This window comes from Telopea speciosissima, chromosome 1, assembly GCF_018873765.1.
Source record: "Telopea speciosissima isolate NSW1024214 ecotype Mountain lineage chromosome 1, Tspe_v1, whole genome shotgun sequence".
In the NCBI taxonomy this organism is placed as follows: domain Eukaryota; kingdom Viridiplantae; phylum Streptophyta; class Magnoliopsida; order Proteales; family Proteaceae; genus Telopea; species Telopea speciosissima.
The window spans coordinates 24,288,667-24,312,967 of record NC_057916.1 but is presented as its reverse complement, the minus strand read 5'-3'; the positions used below and the strand labels follow the sequence as shown (position 1 = coordinate 24,312,967).

The 24,301-nt window shown below is 39.0% G+C and overlaps 1 long non-coding RNA gene and 1 pseudogene across 1 annotated transcript; both read right to left on the bottom strand.

Annotated features, from left to right (window-relative positions):
• Window positions 1–604: 604 nt before the first annotated feature.
• On the bottom strand, window positions 605–22,812 carry LOC122659160 (annotated as a pseudogene).
• Window positions 6,214–6,724, bottom strand: LOC122659176. The gene is made up of 2 exons (XR_006332515.1): window positions 6,370–6,724; window positions 6,214–6,313 (listed from the first exon to the last, which is right to left on the bottom strand). It is a non-coding gene; the product is annotated as an uncharacterized LOC122659176 (long non-coding RNA).
• Window positions 22,813–24,301: the final 1,489 nt, after the last annotated feature.

Sequence of the window (24,301 nt, the reverse complement as noted above, 5' to 3'; positions counted from 1 at the left end):
CCAGAATCTTCAGCTCCTTCCACATTTCCTGGATATCTGAGCTGGTCATATTGACAAAGAGCATAGTTTCTTTTTGGGACCGGATTTTTGGGTTTACAGATCTGAGGGGGCCAATTCTAGGATTTTTAGGACTGATTCCAATCTGAAGTCGACCTAATTCGAAGTTTAAAATCCTTGGATCCAAGTTACCGTCCTGTTGATCTACCTGTTCAACCTCCAGACTTGATTTGGCTCTTCTAAGTCCTAACTCCATTTCATCCGCCTTGAGATTCAATTAAAACGTATCCAACTCTTGCTAAATACCAAACAGCATTGTTCAACCCGAATCTGGAAAATGGGTCAACTTGCCAACCCTACTCAAAGCTGGAACAAAATTTGTTAGCACACACAAACACATGTTTAACCATGTCGGCTTTTTCAGTTTTTCCAGATTGGAAGCATTAGCCCCAAAATCGACCACCATAAGTCCACAAACTGCAACCAGAGTCAATTTAAACAAAAACCTTATGCACAAGACTAATTCACATAGTCTTTTGTCGGACACATTCTAGTTTTCCATATCCCGGAATTCCACATTGGCCTAGAACCCCACCTTCAGCCACTATGACAATCGACAACCTACCAAGAGGATCATATTAGTTTTTATACTTCGCTTCTACTACAAGTAGCATATTTATGGCTTAGATCACCATTGGTTTTACACTGGTTATTCATTCTTGGAAACGTATAAAACTCAAACAGGATACTCTCTCTCTCTCTCTCTCTCTCTCACACACACACACACACACACACACCACTTTTCTCGTGCAAACTAGGGCACACAACACAGCGGTTACAGAACAAAGTGAGATATTGATGGTAGATGACCTTTCCTTATCAGCCCCTCCAATGGTCTTTGCGACGCCTTATTTCTTGCATTGTTTCAACAGGAGAGTGACAACCAACACTAGTCTGCAAAATAAAAATAATATTACATCATGTTCTTTGTAATCTCAGGCTCTCAGCAGGTAAGCAGGCATGTAAAACAAAAAAACATACACAACCACAATAAATTGGTCGTCCATTAGAATGTACAGCACGCACAGTTCTTTACAAAATTTGGAGAAGGACAAAGAAGACGAGAGATCAAAAGGTCGGACAAGTATTGTCACCATGAAACAGAGAACTCTTCTATATGAACGCAATCATCTCCCTGGTCGAAAAAATGGGTAAATGTTCATTGCATGGTCCAGTTAATAAATAGAAGCTTCTCTTAATGGCCCTAATATCTGCCATGTGTTAGCTCAATTGGTGCTCAAATTTTGGGGGCTTGCAATCCACATCACCATCTATCTAGAAAATTGCAGCCTTGGCCCTTATGCTTATCATGCTCTCTATTTGTATTATGTATTTTGTTTTCTTTTGTTTGGTGTTGGGCGCGCATGAATGAATAGCCTTCTTTTCTACCCCAAAAAAAAAAATAAAAAATGATTGAAACCCAACTATTGCTCAAAAGGTTTTGACCATTTAAATCCAATCCTCAAAGCTTAGAAATGGTGGGTCATATAGTTAAGAGGGGACTCCAAATTTTACATGTGGCTAATCCCATGGGGTCAACTATCCTCCCAATGGTTTGTTTACAGAGGTCAGTCCTGCATGTGGCTCACAAAGGATGCCCATGCCAGGATGACCATTAAGGAAAATTAGCCTTTAAAAAATTAAGCATGCCACAATAATAAAGCTTCATCAGAAGTCCAAATCCAATTTCTTTGGCTAGGATGACTGCGTATCTGTGTGCATTGGGGAGAAAAAAAGGCAATTTTTGGAAAGTACCTGCAGCTCCGGCAGATCAACACGCATAAAGGGTTGGTCTCCAACTCTTCCTCAATTGTTGAAGGGATAGTGGGAGATTTTCCTTTTGCTGATGCTGAGCCCATAATAGCTTCTGCGCTGTCCTTGCATTGCCTGGTTCAACCGCCAAGGCAAACTGCAGATTTTTCACTGTGTACTGAAAAGAAACAAGTAGCACATTATCTTACATTCTTACTGCACAAAATCAATTAATCAAATAACAAACATTGGAATAGCTAAAGAAAACCACAATTGTTGTTTTCAAAGTACTACAGACTGGGACTAACCTTGGAAAAGTTTTCTTCATGTTATATATGTTTAGGGTAAACAAGTTCAACATCATGCAGTCTATACCTTCACATAAGAAGCAATTTCATTTCTTTGTCCAACTTTGCTTTCCAAATTGCCCTCCTATTTTAATTTATATTATAACATAATAATAATCACCAAGTATAATGAGTTGAGGTTACTCTCTCTTGTTCATGGATAATGTCTGTAATGCAATGCTTCAGTACTTGCCAGCATGCCCTACATTAACCTTCCTGGCAGAGCTAGCTTACCATAAGATTCTGAGAGGGACTCTCTAGTGGATAATCTGAGGCTGCCCAGTTTGGGGTTTATGACTGTATGGTAGACTCTTGATATTCTTGGTGCCAGCAAGGCATACTTCATAGTGACAGCAGAGGGCACACTTAGTACCTCAGTTGCAAGTTGTGAACTCGCAAAGAGGGATTCTCAATGATAGGGAACCTTTGCACTTTTGCAGTAAGGCTTCTGATACGTGCACGGATAGGGGTGGAGATAAAATAGGAAAAAGGAGAAAATGAGGGAAAGATAGAAGAGATAGGAGAGAAAATAGGTGTTTTGGTTTTACAGACGAAGCCTGATGTCCTGGAGTGATTAGGAGGTCATCGATCCTCTTACTCAATAGAGAAGTTAATTAGGATTCAAAAGTCTATCCTCCATCTCGGATCATCCCTATTTAATAGATTACAAGTAGTTACACTAACTCCCTCCCACTTAGAATAACTCCTATAACTTCTCCATTACAACACTTACCCACTACTAATAACTACTCACTTCCCATAATTAATAAACTATTCATAATTAACCACTCACACATACGTTAATCACAATTACATAATACAAAGCACAAATAACCATTCCACATAAGCATGAACCACTTGTGTAGGCACATAACAGCTTCATGTTTGAGTTTCATAGATAGCTTGGGGTTTAGTCTTTCTCAGCATGGTCCACCCTTTTATGAACAATGAAACGCAGAATGTGACGCCAGGAACTCCGGACACTTGACTCTGAGTTGGAGTGCTGTGTTTTCTCAATTTCTGAAACTTAATTTTTATTGTTGTTGTTTTTCCTAGTTCCTGTATCATGCATAATTGGATTCCTGATGAGTCAGAGAAAAGAAAAGGTAAGATAGTCCGGCTGTGCTTTCACATGAAACAGAATGGGAAAGGGGAATTTCGTCAGTGTTGTTGCTATTGTTTTGGGGGCTCATAGTTGATGGTTCGCTGTAACAACAATCCATGTTCTGTGACCTTTACTTTGGTATTTTGTCAGAGATGTTGCTATTATTTTTGGGGCTCATAGTTGATGGTTCCCTGTAACAACAATCAATGTTCTGTGACCTTTAATTTGGTATTTTGTCAAAGTGTAGAGCTGATAATGCAAGCGACTCTTGACGGTGATGCTGGAGAAAGAGTGGTTTCCGGGTTCCTGGCTTTCTGGCCTTCTCTTCTACTTTTGCCTTCTTGGAAGATACTTTCAAGTTTCACCTCTAAAGGGGATGAACTTGAGAAGGCCAACAATGAAATATGGCTGCATAACTGGCCTGTGCATGCTGCCCTAGTCAGTGTCACATTAAGGATTTTGGGTACAAGAACTGCATATACTAATTTGCAAGGTTAAGAGGATCTCTGGGAGAAGAAAGGAAAAGAAAAATCAAAACATGGAGTACAAGAGAGGTATAACTTTCAACAACTTGGATTATCAACTGAATTTCACTGAACTTTCCCCAACATGTAGATATTGGGCATTTTACAGAACATGGTGATAGAATCTGCAACAACCAACCTAGGATCCAAAGTCAAACTACCATTTTGAGTGTGTGTTTCACTATATTTAGAGGGCCTAAAATAGGGTTTTCTATTAGTTTCGGGACCTAATTTAGTCATTCGGACATCGAAACCATCCACCGAAACCTTCTAAGCTTCGACTAAAATTTTAAAGTTTGGAGAAATATTTCGGTTTTCAAGCTTGGTCGACCAAGCTCGAAACCGAAACCTAGAACCTGGTAATACCTAAAGTTAACTCACTTAGCTTTTGGCGATGACTTGATTATTTTTTCTAAGGCTTCTATTGTCTCGCTTGAATCTACTTTACTCTGTCTTCAAGCAATTTCATGAGCTATCGAGCCTTCGCATCAACCCGGGCTAAGTCTCTGCTTGTTCTTTGCTTGAGGTATTCTTGATGATTGGGACAAAGCTGCTTTCTTAGAGAAATCAGGTTTCCAAGAAAGGCTTCTTCTGTCAAATACTTAGGAGCTTCCTTTGATCCTGCTAGACTCTCGACCCATCATTGCACCCGATGTTGGAGCTCATTCGGAAAAGGCTTGATTGTGGAAAGGCAAGCTTCTATCTTATGCGAGCAGGTTGGTTCTCATCAAATCAGTTTTGGAGTCATCCTATATCTCTTGGTCTGCGCATCTATGGTCTCCCTCAAGCCACTATAAAATCCTTGGAATCTCTCTTGGCTTCATTTCTTTGGAAGAGTACTAAAACTATAAGATTTCTTCATCTTCTTAGTTAGGGCTCTTTGTGTGCCTCCCCAAGAAGGAAGGTGGTTTGGGTATTCAAGAATCAAAGAAGTGAACGTTGCTGGTATCATCAAGCTAATCTGGAAAATTGTTACAAAAAAAGAGCATATGGGTTGGATTGGATTTATTCGAGCCTCCTTCACCAGGACTCCATTTGGACCGCTATGTCCTCGTCGAGATTCTTCTTGGGTTTGGCGCAAGATCCTCGCTTCCCGCCACTTGGTGCTTCAGGTTATCCACTCTCAGATTGGAGATGGTCTCTCATCCTTCCCTTGGCTGGATCATTGGCACCCGAGGGGGATCCTTCTTCACTCTGTTTCCCATAGATCTATATGCCTCGGGCCTCCACAGACTCTAGTTTGTGTGGGCACAAAAATATCAATTGTACCGCATAGAACAAAAAGCACAATGAATTATTCTAACAGAGATGACTTAATATGGCATAGGATAAGAAATGAAATGGTCTTCTTTCTCTTAAAATGAAAAATGAAAAGAAAATGAAGTGGTCTGTTAATTAAATTTTACAAAGAGATCACCGAATGCTAAAGAAAATGTACCTCATGGCCACAATAAACCCGAGTTGGCTTTGGTAAGGAACCCAATGTGACACAAGCGACTGATACATTTGTTCTGCAGTGCCTTCAAAAAATCTCCCACAACCAGCAACAAACTACACAAATAAAAAAAATAGTAGCCAAAATCATTCTCTAAACATCCTTCTCCCCCTCCCCCTCCAAAAACAAAAAAAAAGTAGCCAACTCTGCTGGGACCATTACGAATTTTCAGGCCATGGAAATCACAGGCACAATAACATCACTCTCCAAGACAGGGAAATAGCACTTTATTAAGTAATGACCCACAATCAGGTAGACATAATATCATATCAATCACAGGAGCCACCGTTTAATAAGTCTCATCCAGAAGATCTTGCCAAAGTTGACCAGAAAATGATACTAAATCCGAACTGTTTCAGGAAGTACCATAATTTATTGACCAAACAGAAAGGATGAAAAGATTTAAAGGTTTTGATCAACTACCACATCATGTTTAGCATAAAGATCACGTGAGAGGGGACTATCATATGATGGTTCCTGCTGCCACAGATGTGTGTCGCATAGATAACTAATCTTCAAAGGCCATATTTATTGTTTGTATGTTACTATGGTCTGTACCCTAGGTTTCACTCACTGATCAGATTAAATGAAAATAATACTAAGGAACTTTGTTCTACTCACCAACGTGTCCCCAGTAAACACAGCTGGATCCTCTTCTTTGCTTGTCACGTAATAACTTATATGACCTTTCGTGTGGCTGATGAAAACATGCCAGAATAAAGAAAAACTTAGACTAATAGTAGAAGAATAAAATAAAGATTACAGTTTGAGAAAAGTGCACAATAAATGACAATAGAATCATATTTTTGGAGAGCTAAGGGCAAGGAACTCAAGGGCTGACTGTTTGTTCACTATGCGAAAATAAACTCAAGAATCCTTCTGGATTTCATATGAGAAAATTATTTGGCTTCCCATATATCGATGTTAAAATTTAAGCACAACACAACAATAAAATAATCATCCAACGCATTTCGGATAGACCAGAAACATAATTAATCCCATCCTGAAAGAAAAGGGAGAAAACGAATTCATACTAAATCAATCAATATGAATACATTTCATTGGGTTTGGATTTGAAAACTGATCTACTTGAAATTCAGGTTGTGTGTTTTGGACTTTATTTGAACACAGTTGTAGAAAAGCCGAGGCTTAAATGTGCAAATCATATTACAAAAGTTTTCAGGATGAAGAATACTAATCGGTTTCTCATCCAGGTCCAACCCTATTTGGGTCAGATATGGATGAGGATGTATATATCCAAAATAAAAATATATTTTTTGGATGTGTTTGACATCTAAAAGTTAATATTTATACAGAAGAAAATACAAGAGGGAAGTCAAATATGTGGTCACTATATGCTTGAGTTGGGGTATAAAATTAGACGTGGCAAATCCTGAGAATCCACTGTATAGAATGGTTACAATGGCCATATAACCATTGGTTACCCATAAACACTTGGGTGCCAAGTAGGCTGCCTCAAGCTATATATATGGGAAATGCTCCGCCCACAAAACTGAGAAAGGGGGGAGAGGTGGAGGGGGGGGGGGAATGCTCCACTCTGCCATGTGAATATAAAAAGGCAAATTTTTTATGCAGCAGTTTCCTAATTGGAAAATTTTTTCAAAAAAACAAATCTAAGAGTGAAGATAGAGGGCATATGATTGGCATCATGGCATGTGATACAGTTGGATGGAAATATGGAAAACATACCAAGGTGTATGGAGTGACAAAATATTGACATCAGCTCCTAGTGTCAGCTTATCACCATTTTCCAGTTTATCAGTACACCCCTCGACATTGTCTATTGAACCACCATAAACCTTGATTCCAGGCACCAACAGCTTCATTTTCGCATTTCCACCAGCATGATCCCTTATATAGATACCAAGATAGTAGCATGGGGGGGGAAAAAAAAAGCAATGGTGGTCATTAATAAGTCAGATTAATCAGAGCCCAAACCACCAAACTTTTGAGAAGCAAAGATTCCATGAATAAAAGCAACTTAAAATATTAGATTCATAGACCTAAGCCACATGCCAGAAGAAATTTAACCCCTCCCACCAATAAAAAGGGTAAGAGAAACCCAACAAGTTCATTTAGCATTAAAATTTATTTACTAACAAGCTGTTATAATAATAAAGTTTTAAAGCAAATTTCCTTTTTCTTTTTTTCCCCCCTAAAATTAATGAATGATAAAATGAAAACATTTTAAATTATGACCAGCAGTATGAGACAAAGTTTTTGCATTCTACTATGCATGGGAACTTTTTAAAAAATCAAAGACTTCTAAATCTAATTGCCGACTCTACAGAGCACAATTGAGAACCAAGATTTAAATTGATACACAGAAAAATGTTTTGTAACCAGCAAATCTATACACTAAACTGATAATTAGATGACACAAAACCATGGATTGTTTTCCAAGCATAAGGGGGGGGGGGGAAATAACTTACTAAATGATCCTAGAAAAGAAATTACCAGATTGACTAAAAGATAAATGAAAAATATTGAAAGATACAAACCTGGAAAGAATCTCTAGTAGGGAAAATAGTACAGTAAAACAAAAATGAAATATCAACAATCATCATTGTTAAACAGTGTATAGTGGGGTTTTATGTTATGTCCTTATTATTGAATGGTTTTTTTTTGGTCATCTCCTATCGAGGGCCCATAGGCCACTAGGGGTAGGCGTCCCAACTCAAGGAAGGTAATGCAAGCTCGACCTCGAACCAGGAAAAACCAATGGGAGATTGCTTGCAGCTGGATCAATACAATAAGAAGGGACAAAAATGAATAACTAAAATTTTTTTAATTTCTTTTTTCTGTTTACATACGAAAGAAGAAGAAAGGGATATGGACGGGGGATAGGGGACTCTGTCAGTCCAGGGTCTCTCACCCAGGGCCTCTCACCCACAGTCTGTCACCATTGCCGCATCTCACAGCTTCAACCATAGCTCTCTTTCTTTTCTTCAATCTCATCTCCTTTTCTGCTCAGCCACATACACTCATTAACAAACCAATTACAAAGCAACCCAATCCAAATCTAATTAAGAAACTAAAGAATCCTAGAAAACAAAAAGGAAACTACTAATTCATAAAACCTATAAAATGGAAACTAATCTTTAACTAATAAAATCCCCCACTCAAGGAACAAAACTTCCCTAAAATATAGGACTCATTGCAAGGCGTCATAATCCTCTAAAATCTTCTCCACCTAAGCTGTCATGGGCTGGAAAATTATTCTCTCCAATTCCTTAAAGTGTGGCAGTGCGGCAGTCCTAGGTGGAGATGTCGACACCTGGCAGCTGCCACATCCAACCGTCCATATCAATGAGCTCGGACCGTTGGATGCGGCAGCTGCCAGGTGTCAACATCTCCACCTAGCACTGCCACACTGCCACACTATAGGAATTGGAGAGGACCCCACAGAGATTTACTAGTACCCACGCAACAGCCTGGCTGAAATCCTCAATTATCTCCTTCATGCGAGGTGGCCATGGGGTCCACACGATCTGATCATTATCTCCTCCATGCTGGTTGATAGCTGTCCTACTAGGTTCCCACGAGATCTGTTAAATCCCCTACAAATCAGTAGCTAATAAATCTGGGAAATAATCCTCCCTTAAATCAGCAATCTCAATCTCTTCTATGGACAAAATTGATGATGGAATATGACCCAAATTATAGGCCAGGTACAGGTTAATTTGATGGCTCAGAATAAGGGCCAGAATTGAGCCCAATTTAATGCCCAATCGTAGGACCTGATCTGCATCAGAAGGGTGGCCAGTTTTTTTTTTTTTTGGGGGGGGGGGGGGGGGGTGGGGACGGGGGTTGGAATAACAAGATGTACACATCCGATGGGGAGGAGAGTCAAACATGCGACCTTTCCTTGAACTTAGGCCAGCGCTCTATTGCATTGGCAGCCACCATTACACCAAGAGGCGCTTCCCCAAATGGGTTTAGTTGTAATTAGATTAGACTGTCCTTATTTGTAATTTTACATTTATTAAGATATACGTATGTGGATCTAGGCTCACAGTAGGTTATTCTGAATCCTACCGAGAGCTCTAGGGTTCCCTTCTTTTCTCCATCATGCTCTCTCTTCTTCTTCCCTATTTTCTCTTCTCTTCTTTCTCCTTGCTCTTCAAGACCTCCGGTGGACTCTGTCATGTCCAAATTACATCTATCAAGCTTAGTGGTGCCTCCAATTTACTTGGGGCACAAGTAGTAAAAATGAATATCAATGCCAAGCGTAAGATGGACTGTTTAATTAATGGTCCTTCAACTCCAAATTCTAAGGAGTATGTTTTTCTCCTTTTAACAGAATGGTAAATCAGTGGGTGATTATTATATATATATATTTTTTGGTGCGAGGATGATTATTATATTGCACTCAAGGACATGTGGAAGGAGCTTAATGTCTACCAGCCTTTGTCTATTGACCTCGAAGTCATAAGATCTCAACATGCAGAGTTTCTTCTTGTGAAATTTTTATCTGGGTTAGATACTAACCTGCAGCCAGTCAAAAGCCATATTCTTACAGGTGAGAAGATACCTTCTATGAATGAAGCATTTTGTCGGATTCAATGCATTGTCTCTCCCTCCCTTGCCAAATCTGAACCATCCTCTTCTTAGGATAATTCAGCCTTTGTTTCAAGTAGTGATGGCCGTGGTTGTGGTGCTGATTTTCCTGACAGAGGTCGAGATTCAAAGGGAAGCTCAGGTCATAGTGGTGGTATAGGCAGAAGACAGCAACCTGACCAAGGCGTACGTCAATGTACTTACTATGGAAAAATTACTGGTACTATTGATACATTTGGGAGAAGCATGGTAAACCCAAGTGGGCTCAGCAGATGTCCATTGATCAGAGTTCTACAATAGTTTCATCTTCCAACGCCAATCATGCTTCTACATCTCGAGGTAGTCAGTTTGTCTCTTCATTGCTAGAGGAACTAAATCAATTACTTGAATGTTGATGTAGATCGAAGCATGAAGAAGACCCCAAAAAAAAAAAAGTTACTGTTCACACGACACTATTCACGTGAACAAAGATTTGGGGGCTGACATGGACTGCTGGCTTAGGGAGTTGATTTTTTATTTTCTTTTTATTATTAGACACTTCCATAGTTTCCTATTTGAGTTCTAATCCTAATTGGGAATCCTAGTTCTGTTAGGAATCCTAGTTAGAGTTTAGTTTCTATTTTATAGGTTTTTTAAAATTAGTTTCTTACTTAGATTAGGATTGGGTTGCTTTGTAATTGGGAAATTATAAATAAGCATGCGACTGAACAGAAAAGAGACAGAGATTGAAGAGAAAAGAGCTATTGATGAAGCTGTGAGATGCGGGAACAGTGAGATACCTTCGGTGAGAAGCCCTGGATGAGAGGATGATGGGCTGAGATAGCTGATCCTATCCCCCCTTCTATATCCCTTTCTTCTTCTTCTTATCCTTATGTTCTTCCTCATATGTAACAGAACATAGCAATAAAAAAAAATCAGTTTCAGTTATTTAGCTTGTTCTTTTATTTTATTGATCCTGCTGCAATCGATCTCCCGCTGGTTTCCCTGGTTCGAGCTTGAGTTAGGCATTAAACGTATTCAGCAAATTGAGACATCTGCACCTATATCCAGTGCTACAATTGCTCACTCAGGTAGTGGTACATTTCTTGCTTCCTCGTCTTCTACACCATGGGTCATTGACTCCGGTGCCACCTTCCCTATGATTGGTAAGTTCCATGTACACTCCTCTTTTCAAAACATCAGTCACCCCTCTAGAGTCATACTTTCTGATGGCTCCACTACTCAGGTGTCTGCATCTGGTTATGTTTCCTTGCCTTCTCTGGCTATGTTAAATTTTGTTCTTCATGTTCTCAATCTACCTTTAAATCTTATCTTTGTCAGTCAACTTACTAAGTCATTCCATCAAAAAAAAAAAACTTACTAAGTCATTGAATTGTTCTATTACCTATTATCCTACTCGTGTTTTTCAGGATCTTAAGACAAGGAAAATGATGGGTGGAGGACGTGAGAAGGATGACTTGTATTACTTCGATGGTGTCGCTCCTACTATCGTTTTTGGTACTTCTAGTGTGTCCTCCCCTCTTCATGGTATTACCGGTTGGGAAATATTTCTCTTTCCAGGCTCCAACATATAGTTCCCAGTTGCAAGATTATTTCTCGACTTGAATGTTAGGCGTGTGAGCTTGGAAAGCCTCGTCATACCTCGTTCCCTTCTCTCATGATGCTTCTCGGAATTCTTCTTTGTTTCTTTAGTTCATTTTGATGTTTGGGGTCCTTGTCGTGTCAAGAGTCGCTTTGGCTTTTCATATTTTATTATCTTGGTAGACGATCATTCTCGAATGACCTGGTTATATCTATTAAATGATTTACCTGTTTGGGGTCCTTATCGTGTCAAGAGTCAATTTGGTTTTTCATATTTTATTACCTTTGTAGACGATCATTCTCGAATGACGTAGTTATATCTGTTAAAGGATCAATCTGATTCATTATAAAAAAAAGGATCAATCTGAATTATTGTCTACTTTCAAGCAGTTTTATAACGAAATAAGGATTCAGTTTGGTGTGTCAATCAAAATTTTTCATTCTGATAATGCTTCAGAGTATAACCAATATGAAACCTCTGATTTTTGTTCTAATCATGGCATGGTACATCAAACCAGAGTCAGTTTGGTTTTTCATATTTTATTACCTTTGTAGACGATCATTCTCGAATGACGTAGTTATATCTGTTAAAGGATCAATCTGATTCATTAAAAAAAAAAGGATCAATCTGAATTATTGTCTAGTTTCAAGCAGTTTTATAACGAAATAAAGATTCAGTTTGGTGTGTCAATAAAAAAATTTCATTCTGATAATGCTTCAGAGTATAACCAATTTGAAACCTCTGATTTTTGTTCTAATCATGGCATGGTACATCAAACCAGTTGTGCCTATACTCCCTATTAGAATGGTGTTGTTGACAAGAAAAACCGGCCCTTATTGAAAGTTGCTCGCTCTGTAATGCTTCACATGCATGTTCTGAAGTTTTCCTAGGGTGATGTTGTTCTAACTGCTTGTTATTTGATAAATTGTATGTAATCTGCTGTGCTTGAAAATCATTTCCCTTTTTCTGTGGTTTTTCCCTATTCATCTCTGTTTGAATTACCACCACAGGTGTTCAGATGTACATGTTTTGTTCATATTCTACACCTTCATCTTGACAAATTGTTTTTGTGTGCTACCTGTAACAGAGTATAAAGCTAAAACACCAGAATCGAGAATGAGAAAGAAAGAGAAGAAGCTGAAGAGATGGAGAGAAGGAGAAGAGACAGATACTGTCTCCCTCATAAGGGTTGTATTTATAATTTGAAATTACAATGGAAAGGGGAACTCCTATTCAGATTAGGAATTCCTAATCATGATAGGATTCCAAGTTACAATAACAATAAAACTAAGACTAACAATTCAAAGTAAAACTAGGACTAACAACTAGGACTCATAACTCAAATTAGAGCTAGGAGATTATAATCCTAAAATCACTGTTCACATCACTGTTCATGTGAACAGTGTCACGTGAACACTACTTCAACACTCCCCCTCAAGCTGGAGCATACAAATCACCTAGATCCAGCTTGGAACAACTTTGACGAAAAGCAGGTCCAAATAGTGCCTTTGTAAACATCTCACCAAGTTGATTGGTAGTAGAAACAAAAGGAGTAACGACTAACTTCTTCATACTAGCATCACGAACAAAGTGACAATCAACCTCAATGTGCTTTGTCCTCTCATGAAAAACAGGATTACTTGCAATATAGATAGCGGCTTGATTATCACAAAACATTTACATAGGCTGGTTGATGGGAAACCCTAATTCCTGGAGTAAGGATTTGACCCACATCAACTCAGCTGTAGTATGTGTCATCGCTCGATATTCGGCTTCAGTGCTGGATCAAGCAACGGTGGTTTGTTTCTTGCTTTTCCAAGTGACCAAGTTTCCACCCACAAAGGTACAATAACCAGAAGTAGACCGTCTATCACCATCAGCACCAGCCCAATCAGCATCAGAGAACCCAACCAAATTAGCATTCCGATTAGGTCGATAAATAAGACCTTTACCAGGAGCACTCTTCAGATAGCGCAACACACGACAAGCAGCATCCCAATGAATACTTTGGACACTGTATAAATTGACTAATAACCCCAACAACAAAGGATATATCCGGGCGAGTAACTGTAAGATAAATAAGTTTGCCAACTAATCTTCTATATTGATGAACATCTGAAAAATCCTCACCCTCAACGGATCCAAGTTTCTGATGAGGATCCATGGGAGTATTTGCGGGTTTGGAAGCAAGCATTCCAATGTCGATCGAAGGTCCAACATATTTCCTCCGAGACAAGCTAATACCGGTCTTGCTTCGCAAAACCTCAATACCAAGAAAATACTTGAGAACACCCAAGTCCTTCATCTGAAAATGTTGATGAAGATATGCTTTAACTTGGGCAATACCAAAAGCATCATTACCAGATATAATAATGTCATCCACATAGAAGACCATCACCACCACTTTAGAATTTTGATGGCGAACAAAGACAGAATGGTCAGAGTAACACTGCGAGAACCCGACCTTAGTAACAATGCAGCTGAACTTATCAAACCATGCTCTTGGAGATTGTTTCAAACCATAAATTGCCTTGCGAAGTTTGCAAACTTTGGCAAAAGACTCCCCCTGAGCAACGTACCCTGGAGGCCGCTCCATATAGACCTCCTCGTGAAGATCACCATAGAGAAAAGCATTTTTTATATCCATTTGATATAATGGCCAATCAAAATTAACAGCCAAGGAAATAAGGATCCGAACAGAGTTCAGACGAGCAATTGGAGAAAAAGTTTCAAAATAATCCACACCATAGGTTTGAATATAGCCTTTTACAACCAGGAGGGCCTTCAGTCGTTCAACAAAACCATCGGGATTGTACTTGATAGTATAAACCCACTGACACTTAACAAGATCTTTCCTAGCAAGTAACGAAACCAGAGTCATAATGCGTCCATCTCGGTGTCCATGGCGGATTTCCAACTAGGGTGAGAGAATGCCTCATGGTGGGTACGAGGGATAAAGTTAGTAGATAATGCGGAAGCAAAGGGGTGATAGTGAGAAGGAAGATGAGAAATGGTTACATAGTGCTCAATAGGATAAACAGGTTTGTGAGTACAAGAGCGAGTACCTTTACGAACAACAATGGGTAAGTCGATGGAGCCTTCAAGATCGAAGTCGATTGAGTGTCAAGTTGAGCGGCATCCGCCAGTATCACTAGGTAGTACCGAACAGAGGAACAGTGGTCCGTAGTAGGAGTGGGTAATGGATTAGAGAGGGATACAGTGGCGGAGCCGTGGGAGCAGGTAATGTCGGTGGTCAACGCCGACAACAATGATAGACCTGAATTGGTGAAGGAACAGTATAGGAACAGGTATGGGTGGACCTAAAGGATCTTCACTGCTCACTATAGATGGTACAAGAGAAGAGGAAAAATAAGGTGTATTTTCAAAGAATGTGACATCGGCATTAATAAATTGTTTGTTGGAAATAGGATCAAAACATTTATACCCTTTTTGAGTACGAGAATAACCAAGAAAAAGACATTTAACAGACCGAGGTGAGAGTTTATCAATGGTGGGATGGAGAACGTGAACAAAACACACACAACCAAAAACACGTGGTAGAGAGGAAAACAGTGGACGATCAGGATGAAGAATAGAAAAAGGAATTTTACTTTGTAAAACAGAAGACGGCATACGATTAATAAGATAACAGGCTGTGAGAACAGCATCACACCAAAAACGTTTGGGAACATTCATGTGGATCATAATTGAACAAGCAACTTCGAGTAAGTGTCAATTTTTGCATTCGGCCACCCCATTTTGTTGTGGAGTGTACCAGCTAGTTTGGTGAATAATACCGTGAGTAAGACAAAAATCAGAAATAGCAAACTGAGTGTAATCCAAGGCATTATCTAAACGAAAAATTTAAATGGATGTGGCAAATTGAGTTTTTATTTCTTGATAAAAATTTTGAAATACAGTAAGAAACTGAGTCCGGTCTTGTAACAAATAAACCCAAGTGGAGTGAGAATAATCGTCCACAAAACTAACAAAATAAGAAAACCCTAGCCTATTACGAACTCGACACGGACCCCAAATATCAGAATGAACTAAAGAGAACAATGAAGAACTTCTAGGTAAAGAACGGGCAGGAAAAGAAGAACGATGATGTTTGCCTAGTTCACAAGCCTCACATTCAAGATGAGATGTGGTCTTGCAAATAGGAACCATTAATTGAAGTTTAGGTAAGGATGGGTGACCAAGTCGTAGATGCCATTGCATGGGAGATGGTATGGTAGTAGATGTAGCAGCAGTGGAAGGTCCAGTGCCATCCAGATAATATAGTTCATCGTGCTCAAGCCCTCCACCAATCTTCTTCCTTGTCTGAAGGTCCTGAAAAACACAATAAGAAGGATAAAAGGTTACAGAGCAGTTAAGGGATTTAGTAAGTTGACTAACAGAAACAAGATTTAAGGGTAATTTAGGAACATGAAGAACAGGAGAGAAAGTCATGGATGATGTTGGAGAAACAGTACCATGACCAGTTATCTTAGTAGAGGATCCATCAGCAAGAATAACATTGGAAGAGGTTTGAACAGAATTAATGGAAGAAAATAAATTTGACTTACCAGTCATGTGACATGAAGCACCTGAATCGATAAGCCATGAAGTAGAAGAAGGGAAAAATACAGTATTACCGTTATAGGCAAGAGTAGCTATAGAGGAAGAGGCAGATATAGCTTCAAGTTGTTGGAGGCGTTTGACTAGCTGATTGTAATCATCACGGGACACAGTGGATGGAGTACTTGATGTGGAACTCTGGTTCATATCACTGGTAGATTTTTCTAGATGGTTGTCAGTCATGGTTGTATTGGCCAATTCATATGCCAAGTCGAGCTTACCATGTTTAGCCCAACAAGTATCTACAATATGATTTGATTTCCCACAATATGTGCATTGCGGGAAGATTTATCAAAAGACTGGGAACTAGTACCACTTCCACCAGTGCCAGTGCCATGGCCCCGTCCACGACCATGATTAGCAACAAAAGCAAAACTCTCTTTGGGAGCAGTATCAGATTTAGATGGGTTTGCCTGTCGATTGATACGTGAAAATACTTCATTAAGTGAGGGAACTTTCTCCCCTGTAAGTAGTTGACCTTTCACTGATTGATAATCAGTATGTAATCTAGCTAGAAATTTAGCAACATGAAATTCAGCCCGCTGTTGTTTTAACTGATCCAAGTTGGTAGTGAGGGGCTGATGAATCTGAAGTTCTTCAATCATACCCTTATAGCTGGCAAAGTATTCACCTAAAGTTTTATCCCCTTGTTGGAAAGTGAAAATCTTCTCATAGAGATCATACATCCGGGAAATATTCCTTTCTTGAGAAAAACTTTCACGTAAATCATTCCAGACATCCTTGGCAAGGGTATGAAACATTACATTGGATGCAATAGCAGGCTCAACACTATTCCATAGTCATATTTCTATAATAGAGTTCTCACGCATCCACTGATCATGAGCTGAAATTGAAGCAGGATCCTTTGGATCAGCAGTAGGAGGATCATCAGTGATATATTTTATTTTTCCTTTGGCATGAATATATGCATGCACAGCCTGGGCCCATAAGAGATAATTGGAGACTCCGGAGAGCTTGATAGTAGTGATTTGAACTTGGACATTGTCCAATGGTAGTTTAGGATCAGCCATATTGCAGAAATAGTAGTAGTAATAGAATCAGATTAGGGTAACACAAGACCCAAAATAGTAGCAGCAAAAATATCACACTTGATAGCAGTAGCAGGAACAACAAAATTGGGATTTGAAAACCTAAAACAGTAGTAGAAAGGCCAACCGATAGCAATAGTAAGGTAAGGGTATGATTAAAAAACCCCAGTAAAACCAACAAGACAATCGGCAGATTTAGGTTTTGAAGAAACCCATACTCAACCAAATAACAGAAGAATAATCGACTGTTGTACCTGAAGAAGAGAACTGGAATTGGATCAATTGGAGACACAATTATCAGATAATAAGCCCTTAATAGAGAACCACAGGGGATAGAAGAGAGAAACTTGCAAATAGAACTGTTGAATCTGCAGTCGATCTTCATAATTGAGCAGTTTCAACTTTAAATTCTCCAATCGATAAGATCCTTCAGGTAAGTAGCAATAAACCCTTAGTTTTCAATTGAAAACTTTATCTAGGGCTTAATCCATATATGCAGCAAAGGGTGCTGCACCCTTAGAAGAAATTTAAAACTTGAAGAAGACTCTCAAACCAGAATCGCAGGAGACAACAACCTAATGGTTGTGCTCTGATACCATGTAACAGAGTATAAAGCTAAAACACCAGAATCGAGAATGAGAAAAAAACAGAAGAAGAAGAAGAGATGGAGAGAAGGAGAAGAGACAGATACTATCTCCCTCATAAGGGTTGTATTTATAATCTGAAATTACAATGGAAAGGGGAACTCCTATTCAGATTAGGAATTCCTAATCATGATAAGATTCCAAGTTACAATAACAATAAAACTAAGACTAACAATTCAAAGTAAAACTAGGACTAACAACTAGGACTCATAACTCAAATAAGAGCTAGGAGATTATAATCCTAAAATCACTGTTCACGTCACTATTCACGTGAACAGTATCACGTGAACAGTATCACGTGAACACTACACAATGTGTTCCTTGGTTATACCCAAACTAAAAAAGGTTATCTGTATTATGATCCTACTACACATCAACAGTTTGTGCTAATATTACCTTCTTTGAAACCACCCCGTATTTTTCTGATGAGTCATAGGATGGATACAGACATTTTTAGTCCTCCACCAATTCCTGTTGTTATCCCTCTTACCGACTCATCTACTACTTCCTCACCAGTGCCATTGCAAATGTATATACGTCGTCCCAAGCCGGCTTTAACGGTTCCAACTGATCCTTCGTTACCGCCCTCTACTTCATCAGACTCCTTGCCTGGGGATTCTTCTTCCTCCACTGACTTGTCAGTTGCTCTTCGTAATGGTATTCAAACTTGTACTCAAAAGTATAATATTGTTTATCCTATTCTAAGTTTGTTACTGTCTCCCACCTTCCTTCTTTACTTCACAACTTTGCCTTGTTCTTGTCTACAATTTCTGTGCCTAACAAGTACCAGGAAACATTGTCGCATCCTGGTTAGAAGAGTGTTATGGATGAAGAAATGGATGCCTTGTTGACTCATTAGACTAGGTCTCTAACTGACTTGCCCCCAGGAAAGGAGCTTGTGAGGTGTCGTTGGGTGTACACTGTCAAATATCTCCCCAATGGATCTATTGAGCCGTTGAAAGCTTGCTTGGTTGACAATGGTTACACTCATACATATAGAGTTGACTACTTTGAGACCTTTTCGCCAATGGCTCGTCTTAACTTTGTGTGCTTGTATCCTTGATGGTTAATCTAAAATGGCCTCTGTTTCAGGTTGATATAAAGAATGCTTTCTCTATAGTGATCTTGAGGAGGAGATTTATATGGAGCAACCACCTGGGTATGTTGCTCAGGGGGAAAATGCAACAAAGGTTTGCCGTCTTCACTAGGCTATTTATAGGGTGAAACAATCTCCTCGTGCTTGGTTTGATAAATTTAGTAAGGTTATTGATGGTTGGGGGTTCCCACAATGCTTCTATGGTCATTCTGTATTTGTTCGTCGTCATGGTTCCAAGATCGTTATTCTTTTTATGTATGTTAATAATATTATTATCTTTGGTAATGACTCTTTTGGAATTGAAGATACTAAGGCATATTTACATCAACATTTTTAGATAAAGGATTTAGGGATGCTTAGATATTTTTTGGGAAGTGAGGTTGTTTGATGTAAAAAGGATGTCAGTTTGTCTCAAAGGAAGTATGTTCTTGATCTTCTATTTGTGACTAGCATGTTGGGCTCTAAGCCTATTGATAATCCTATGGATCCTCATATGAAACTTGGGGCGTGTGATGACAAATAGTTTTTGCATAAGGCAGATGGATGGAAAAATTATTTATTTGACTATTACTCGACAAGATATTTCATTTGTTATTGGAGTTATTAGTCAGTTTATGAAAAAACATACGTAGGCTCACTATGATGTCGCATGTTGCATTTTAAGATATCTTAAAGTGCACCCGGGAAAGGTCTTATTTATTTGTGTCATGGTCATATTGATATTGTGGGTTACAATGATGCTAATTGGGTTGGTGCTGATGGTGATTGCAGATCTACTACTGGATATTGTACGTTTGTTGGTGGCAATCATGTTACCTGGAGGAATAAGAAGCAGAATACAGTGGTTTAGTCGAGTGCAAAGGCTGAGTATAGGGCTATGGCACATATGACAGCCGAACAAATGTGGCTGAAATCTCTTATTCAGGAGCTGGGTTTTTCAGTCACTAAACCTATGGAGATATATTGTGATAATAAAGTTGTTATTTATATTCTAGTAATCCGGTTTTCCATGAGCGGACCAAACACATGGAAGTCGACAGTCATTTTGTGAGCAATGTGTTATGTAGAAACTGATTTCTACTCCGGTTGTTGACTCTGGCAATCAACTTAGTATATGTTTACTAAGCCATGGTTTAGGCATGCATTTCTTAATGGTTGTTTCAAGCTGGGCATGGGAGATATATAAGCTCCCACTTGAGGGGGATGTAGTATTGGGTTTTATGTCATGTCCTTATTGTTGAATGGGTTTAGTAGTAATTAGATTAGACTGTCCTTATTTGTAATTTTACATTTATTAAGATATATGTATGTGGACCTAGGCTCATGATAAGTTATTCTGAATCCTACTGTGAGCTCTAGGGTTCCCCTCTTTCTACATCGTGCTCCTCTCTTCTCTCCTTCTCTCTTTTCTTTTCTATTCTTTCTACTTGCTCACCCAGGGACTGGTTTCCTTGTTTCTACATTGTTTCAATCATCTAAGCCATATTGCACTTCCTCTGCTATTCCAATCTTTCCTGGGTCATACCTTCATTAAAGTATACTTTTAAATAATATCTCATACATTTAATAACCAAACTCAGATTATAGAGCTGCTGACCATCACCCATGCAGTATATTATCCTGAATGCTACCATCTTAGAGACTTTTTGGTCCATGAATGGGACATCTCAATCAACTCTCTTCAGTCTCTTGATCATCTTCCTATCAATTGGGCCTCCTTAGGTTCCCTTGACTCACTTTAACAGCTTTATTTTAGTTACTTGTGCACTCATTGGTTCTAAATTGCACAATATTTTAGCATTGACCTCAACAGGAATGCTCCATTTTCTGAAGTCTGCACCAAACTCAATCATGTACTCACATGCCAAAAGCACACAATAATTTAACAGCAGGGATGGAAACACGGCTAGTTCGAGGTGGCTTTTATCAATACCATACCTCACCCTCTTAAAATATTGCTTAACATTCATGGGATGCACCAAATTTAGGGAAGGCGCCTACAAATCAAGGTGTAGCAAAGTGGGGACCCGGGGTTTCACGAATTCCATACCAGGCCCTAACCACTATGCCACCACTTCATCACACCTTGATCCACATGCTGCCTCTTCAAATTCCACTTATTCCACACTCATAGCTGATGAAATAACCCATTAGGCACTGTTCACTTAGTCTATAATACTGAATTACATCCATATATCTTATCTTATATCATAGATATCATGTATATAGGGGAGGGGTGGGACTAATTATACATTAGGTTTTATGTAAAACATTGAAAATTATGGTCTAAATGGACGTATGGAACTAGGGTTAGATTTTTCAGTGAAAACAGTAGAGACTTGCAAAAAGAGTCACAGAAAATCAATTATACATGGTTAACAACCAATCAAACTTTGAAATAGACATTTCCCAAAGTAAAAGCAAAATATTCCATCATCTGGATCAATAGATAGACTTTTCAACTCCAAACTAAACCATGACTATTAAGACAAATCCTATCGCAAACTGATAAAATGCTAGTAATTTGGCAATAACCTTCCAAATAAAGTATTTTTCCAAGATCATGGTCTAATTAGAAATTTAACCAAATACACTTTCAAACAACATCAAAATCTTGCAGCTGTTATGATTCAAATAGCACTAGACTCAAGTTGACATGTAGAAACTTTTCCAATAAGTTAAAAGAAAACTTACACAGTTTCTTATTAAATAGACAACCCAAAACTAATCAAAACAACACCATTCTAAAGTCCAAACACCAATCAAACGACAAAAAATATTAAAACCCAAAATGCCAAAAGTGTTCTACCAACCCGAATATAGAGAAAGCAAACAAGGACTTTGCTTACCTCACATAAATTGTGAGGGACAATGCTCATGTTTCCAATACAAACATGTCATAGAAGACCTTTTGGCATTGGGAACCTTGTAAAATATAGGGATAGGAAATAAAAAATAAAAATAAAATTTCCCCTCGGCAACTGATTAGCAGTGTGACTCACATTTTTGTGAAGTTAGCAATTTCGGGGAAACAAACCTAAACAAGAGATTATTTAGCTCAACCAATCAAGTCGTCCCATATGACTTTTGACCTGCAAGCGATAAAACAGCCTGACCAAGTCATCCAAAAAATTACGCCCCTTCTGCTTATAAGTAAAGGGGAATCAAGGGATGAAGCACTTACTTAAAAAGGGAAAATGAAAACCTTAGGGCTTTGGCTTTGCTTGGCAATTAAAATTTTCAAATAGATTCTTTAGCGCTATCGCAATCTCCAATTCAAACCCAAGTAATTTGGTTGAAATATTAAGCAAATTATAATTATTAGAATTAGAATGCTTTAGAATTGGTTACAAAAGATATTGTTGCTTGTAGTTTCCATTTTAGGTTTGTTCTAATTTTATTTTCCATCACTTCTGCACTTCTGCACTTCTGCACTTCTGCGACATCCTCTTTTTTTCTCCATGCACAAAACAACAACAACGACAACAAAGAGAAGAAAAGAAAAAGAAAAAAAAATCAATAAATGTGGCAAAATTTGAATAAGATTATAGCAAATAGCACACCAGTGATGGTGAGTGGTGAGAACAAGCTTCAGATCAACCCCATTCTCATTGACTGCTTGAAGAACCTTCTCTGGCTCGACAGGATCGACAGCAGCAGCTTCTTTGGAAGACTCATCGATAATTCTGCGAGTGGAAGAACCGGAACTGTGAATTAGGGAAATAGCATAACATACATAATTAAGCCCAAAATAAAGGGGGATGGATCCAAATTGGCGAATTGTGCTGACGATTATAATTAGAGTAGAGTGAAGGGATAAACTATAGAGATAATAGAGTTACAGGTATGCGTAATTGTCTCCAAGGCAAGGAATGTGATGGATTTTCATGGCCTCTCCTCTAGACTCTCACTTCTACTTCTTCTTCTTCTTCTTCTTCTCGTCAGTTGTCAGCGGATTCACTTCAGATGAGAGTATGACACCGAGAAATGGCCAGAGAAGTAGTTGGCTATGTTTATGTCTATTGGAGTTTGGATTTGGGAATTGGGGACCTGAGGTGGTTAGAACTTAGAATCGTCGAGTTGACGATGGCAAGAGCCGTGACGAGTGATGATGCACGTAAGGATGAGTTTACGCGTCGGCAGGAATCAGTATTACTGATGGGGCTGACGCTCACCGTCACGTCAGCAGCCAAGCTTCGTTGCATTTGAGCATTGTTTCTGGCGCTCCACGCGGAACAAGGGTCGTGATTCGTGACATTACCTAACCGGACCGAGTTTTTCACCCACAGCCACAGGCTACAGTAAAGGAGGAATCCCTTCACCTATTGCTATTAAAAACTTCCCAAGTACATAAATAAGGTGTACTATATGTTCAAACATCAATTCTAAAGCATACAAACACTCAAATATGTGATTATCTCATTAGTATTTAGTAATAACAATTAACAACAAAAATGATAACCTTTATTTTTTCCTTTTAATAATTTTTATGACAAAATTTTCCTCCACACAGAAGATGGTTCACCCACCATCCTTGGTTCCACAAACTCCTTCTAGGGTTTTGGTATGTTCCAAAATACCCTTTCGAAACCCATTCCAGCTCTCTCCCGCCCCTCAGTGAATGGGATCTGATTCACTGTGGGTGGAGGAAAACTCAGTCCTAATTTTTATGTCATAATTATTTTTTATTGACTATAACCCTAAATAAGTAGAATCCGGATCAGCTACCCACTTGGGGACGGGTGGGGACAGATCTGACCCCTCAATGGGGCATGGGTCCCACACCCTAGAGGTGGGTCCCATACCCCCATGGATGGTTCAGATCTGTCCCCACCCATCTCCATGTGGGTAGCAGATCTGAACTCAAATAAGTAGTGGGAGGGAGATTGTTGTCAAGCTACGTGGTCACTGCATCAGCACTAGGACCAATAAATCGTAGGCATGGGCATCCAACCAGGGGAAGGGTGGTCATTTTACAGCACCCTATGTCTAGGCATGGGGTGTTGCTAGGTTTTCCCATAAATAATTTAAGCATGTTAAACAGGTTCAAACAATTTCGAATCTAGTCTAGCTTTCAGTCCTGGATCCGTGGCGAAACCCGTCCCATAACCATCCCTTTTAGTAACTGTACAGGCTGGTTCTAGGTTTTCGCAAATCAATTCTAGATTTTATTTTTATTTTTTTTTTATAGGTAGATTCCAGTATTGTTTCAATTTTTTTTTAATTTTTTTTTTGGTAGATAGGATTGTTTCAGTTACGGACCCAAATTGACACACTTACCTTCTAGATGAGTGTCTGAGAACATTGAATGACATTTCGGGGACACCCAGCGTAAATGGACAGATAATTAATCGTTGATGGATTACCATGAGTGAAAGAAAACTTTCCCCTTAACCCTTTTGCCCCCCCTCAATAATAATTATTATCCTTAGCCTCCCCCTGCTTAATG